The following is a 5,397-nucleotide window of genomic DNA, read 5'->3' on the forward strand; positions in this document are numbered from 1 at the left end:
ACTTTCATAAATTTGATTACTAATAGCTTTATGAAGCATCCAATTAGCAATTACCAGTACAGTCAAAAGAGACATTTTTGGAATCAGGAGGTAAAGTAGAACTGTAGTATTCCACCCATCAAACCAATGTCGAGATTCTTTCGGCTTTCTGTCGTTCAATACTTTTAAGAAGGCTTTGACCGCCACACACGCACACCGTTTTATTTTATAACGTAAAGTGGCATGGTTTTGATACCGAATCCGCAACATCAGCATGAATATCAAGAGGGAATACGATTCTCTGAGAGAGTCGATCCTTTCGCCAGACTCGGGAAGAATCATATGAATTAAGCTGGCCATTTCAAGTTCATTATCCCAGTCCACATGCAATTCTCCCAACACTCCTTCCAAATTCGATAGCAAGGTCTGATCTATATTCATTTTGGACATTGTCAAAATGGTATCCACCCATTCTGGAGCCTGTACTTGCTGCTCGGCAAAGGTCAATGTTTCGAGAGGCAATCGATACTCGTCAAACTCTTTTTGAAACGCCGTCAATTTCAGTCTCATCAATGGCAGGTGATCATCAAATTCGACCAAATTCTCTTGAGATGGTTTATGAAAAGTATTCCAAGACGTTGATAAAAGAGCTTGTGTAAACTCTTCTAAAGCACTATGTCGTCGAGCCATAATAGAGAAGGGAAAGATGGAATATTGTTTGCTTCATACTGTAAAGATATTTAAAGACACAAGAGTATTAAAAAAAAAAAAAAAAAAAAAAAAAAAAAAAAAAAAAACGTTTTTTTTTTTTTTTTTTTTTTTTTTTTTTTTTTTTTTTTTTTTTTTTTTTTTTTTTTTTCTTCTTCTTCTTCTTCTTTACACTAACGTTAAACAAAAATTTTCTTGCCGCGCTGAAGGTACATACTTTTACTGTTTAACATTGCATAATTAACTTTTACTGTTTAACATTGCATTCTTTCTAATGATTGTTACTTCTCTTTCTCTTTGTTCCTCTAGTTTCCGCCATCGTTCTAGCATGTGTTCTAATTATTGTTACTTCTTTTTCTTTTTGTTCCTCTAGTTTCCGACATCGTTCTGGCATGTGTTCTAATTATTGTTACTTCTTTTTCTCTTTGTTAAATATACCGCCATCGTTCTGGCTTCGGTTGCAGGACATGTGTAAGGAATCAGTTTTCTATGCCCGTGCCAGCAACCATATACGGGGCCTCCAATTATAGAAAGTTTCACACATCTGACTGTTTTAAATCCACAAACAGTTTTGAAAAACTTCATTTGAGAGGGACATCTCACATACAAACAAACATTCTTGCCCAAGTGCTGGTCGACAATCTGGTGTAAAGAGAGTAACCATCTATCCAATTCTATTCGAAACACTCGAGTCGGAACTACTTTGTTTTCGACGGAAGCATTGTTAAAACGATCTTTATTGTATATCAAACTCCTGGTTTCGGCCAAGTCTCGTAAAGTGACTCCCAAATGCATTGGCAGTTTAATTTCCACCAAATACACGATATCGGGATGCTCGACACTGGCGAAAGCAATTTCCAAAGGTACTTTCTTACCATTCAAACACTTCATCCAGGCAACTTCAACACCGTAGTAATTCATGATGTGTGAAGCGAGACGGTAAAACTCTCACAGATTTAAAGACGAATACACAACAGAATAGAAAAAAAAAAAAAAAAAAAAAAAAAAAAAAAAAAAAACGTTTTTTTTTTTTTTTTTTTTTTTTTTTTTTTTTTTTTTTTTTTCATTTGTCTTGTATTCTCTTGTCTTTACTTTGAAAATTTTTCTTTACCTAAATCGTTTTCTTTACCTTTGTTGCAGGTAACAATGCAAACTCTCCTCCCGTCCCCTCGTTGGGTTGTTCTCCAAAAAACATTTTATCCATGGAATATCTTACCGTTTCTTCTCGCCTATCCAACGTACACATCCGAGCCAAATTTTTTTTCCACGCTTCAAAGGCCAATACTTCCAACATGGATCGCGCAGGATTTTTTTCCAATCCATTCCGAGTGGCGGGTAAGGGTTGTCCGGTGCGACACTGATATTTGATGATCGTCACGACATCTTTAGCGTGGGATCCATGCATTTGGCCTTGAAATAATTGCAATTCCACGACTCGCAAGAGATTAAAAAAGTAACTCACGATGCCACATTTTTGATAGATGGTTCGAATATCGGAAAAGGCGACGATATGTTGCAATTCCAATCGTCTGACCAGACTATGCCATTCTTTGACAGACTTGTACAAGACCCTGTTGGGTTCGACGACAATAAACGTAAAAGTGCTCACGTATAAAGAATGCCCTTGAGCATTGACGGCTTTATTGTCCTCGTTGCCCCTCTCCAATTGACCGGCATTAGGAAGCCGTTGCAATAGATTCAGGGTGGAATAATGTCGCGTCCACACTGTCGCGTAGACGTGCCGCGACGCCATTTCAAAAACTTGCGTTTGGTTTGAGAATCGCAACAATTCGTACCGAAGGGATTTGTCCACATTATAGTTTTGTTTATTGCCAGCCAAAGATGTTAAATGCTTACTATCCAACGTCCCTTGGGTATTTGATTTCGTCACGCGACATGTCAATTGAATACCAAACGCATCTCCAGGTGTGGGAAATCTTTTACGAATAGCAGACATAAATGCCAAGCAAAATGCAGGGATACGATGTGGATGTCGATTGAAAATGTTTAAATCGGGTACGGAATGTTTCAAATGTTGTTGAAACAAATTCAAAACGGCATCTAAGGAATGAGGTTGAATGACGTGTAATATTTCTCTATAAATATCGGGTCGGCATTGAGCCACATGCTGCATCAAGACGTGAGCAGCATCCATAAAGATGCAATTGACATGCAATGAAAAGAAAGTAAAGTGTCACCATGTAATGGAAAGAAAGAAAGTATAGTGCCACCATGTAATTGAAAGAAAGAAAGTATAATGTTTAAAACAAAACATACAACTAAGAAAGAAAGAAAAAAAAAAAAAAAAAAAAAAAAAAAAAAAAAGAAAAAAAAAAAAAAAACGTTTTTTTTTTTTTTTTTTTTTTTTTTTAAGTTGTGTGTGTTGTAATACTTTATTAAACTTTACTTGTTGTGTTTGTGTTGTTTACATGCATTCTACATTATCCACAAGCACTCGCAATATTTTTTCAAATTTGTAAAATATAGTCATCTTGAAAGGTTTATCCAATACAAACTTTTTCCTAGGACGGGGTCCACCGCCATCACAAGAATCTTTGGTCATCATCCCAATAGCTTTAAAACCCTCTTCGTTGTGAAGGTAGCGAAAGTTTATCACGGTCGTATTGAGACCATCAGAGCCTTCCCATCTACATTGTAAATTCACTTCCGGCACCACCAAGAGCGAATGCTCAAAGATGCCTTCCTCCATATCACAAGGGACGGGCATCGTGAACCACACCACGTCTCTCAGTCTCCTGTCATGCGAAGCCACATAATCCACCCTAGCTTTCAGTTTCCCGTTCTGAACGATGACTCGGACGTCCTTGAAAGCAATATAAGGTATATTTTTGGAAATGGTTCCATTCTTGTTAAAAAAGGAGGAGTGTGTAAAGAGGGAAGAGGTCCACAAACCTTCCAAATAAAAAAAGGCAATAATGGCACTGCGGAATTGAGGATTCTTCATATTCCTCACGGTAGTCTCGTCCACTCGTTGGAAATAACCTCTCGTTTCGGTTCGAACCATAGGATTGAGAGTTTCGAGGCACTCGTCCACATTGTCCATAAAAATAGTATTGTGGGGAATGGACGCGTAGTGGACTGATTTCTTTTTGTTGTGAACGAAAAGGATTTTACAAATATCTTTCAGCACGCTAGGAATTTCAAACGCATAGGGGTGTGAATGGTGCAAATCCTTTTCATACTGCTCAACAAATAACTTGAAAAGGGGTGATTCAATGATTTGCTGACTATCCATAATAACATACATTAAGCATAATATGCCAGCGTTAAAGAAATGATATTTTATAAGAAGGAGAAGAGAAACACACACACTAAAAAAAAAAAAAAAAAAAAAAAAAAAAAAAAAAAAAAAAAAACGTTTTTTTTTTTTTTTTTTTTTTTTTTTTTTTTTTTTTTTTTTTTTTTTTTTTTTAAGTTTGATTGTGTTTCTGTGTTTTGTTTTGTTTGTGTGTTTGTGTTTATACCATTATCTTTTATTGTAGTAATAATGAGTAATGTATTATTATGAAGGTAATGTAATATATTCAATTTTTATAAGATTATGCTCGAAACATTAAGCAAAATGTATCCAATGTAACATCTTTTGTTTTCATCCTATGAACATTACAGTCCTTAGTGGACATCATATTCCGATCACGAAATATTCAATTTTTATAATATTATGCTCGAAACATTAAGCAAGATGTATCCAATTTCTTCTTCAATTTTCATCCTATGAACATTACAGTAACTCTCAAAATTTGAAAGTGTCACCTCAACGTTTTTGAGCACATTCTCCAATGTATTTTTAATATTCCAGTTCATGATCCATGGTAAAATTTATCCGGCAAGCAATGTCACAATGCGGACATGTTTCATGTTTCCAGCTACAATCCAAATGAAAAGGTTTTCTCTGTCCATAACAACAGGGTCTGACAAATACCTCTCCACTTTTAACAATTTCCTTACATACGCAACAAATGGGTAATTTCTGATATGTTTGATCAAATAAAGTTTCCCACGTCATAGTCCCGCACTGAAAACAGTCATAAGGCAAGTGACGATGCTCGTAAAGAGTCTTCTTAAGAAAATGCGATACGGGATGATGGCATGATTTACAAAACAAATAATCGTACTTGTCGTATTCTCTCTTTAGTTCATCTTTACAACATCCCATGTCTGGTAAAGATCCGTCACAAGGTTTTAAGGCTTTACAAATTCGTTTCAGAGCGGCCTTTTGGTCTCCTGGATATCTCCGAAAATACCAGCAATTAAATTCACACGTCTTGCAGTGATGATTAAAAGTATATTCCACATCTAGGCGATTGGCAGTTTCTAAAATAATGTTCTTCCGAGGTATCCAGTTGCAGCGTTCACATTGATGGTCATCCGCCAAAGTACTGAATGTATGCATCCATGTTGAAAGTTTCTGCTTATAGCGTGCATCCATTTCAAACTCCATATGATCTGTAAGTGGTGATGAGTTAAACTTTTAAAAGAATGAAAAAATTTTTACATCTTACAATCATATTATTATTAGTACTATTAAACTTTTAAAAGAATGAAAATTTTTTTACATCTTACAATCATATTCTTATTAGTACTATTATTATTATTAGAGTTATTATTATTTCAATTTAGATTCTCTTTAGGGGAGGATGATTCCAATCGTCTCCCGACTCTCTTCCAACGTTTCTGTTGTTCAAAATA

The sequence above is a fragment of the Argiope bruennichi genome, chromosome 5, assembly GCF_947563725.1.
Source record: "Argiope bruennichi chromosome 5, qqArgBrue1.1, whole genome shotgun sequence".
Taxonomy (NCBI): Eukaryota; Metazoa; Arthropoda; class Arachnida; order Araneae; family Araneidae; genus Argiope; species Argiope bruennichi.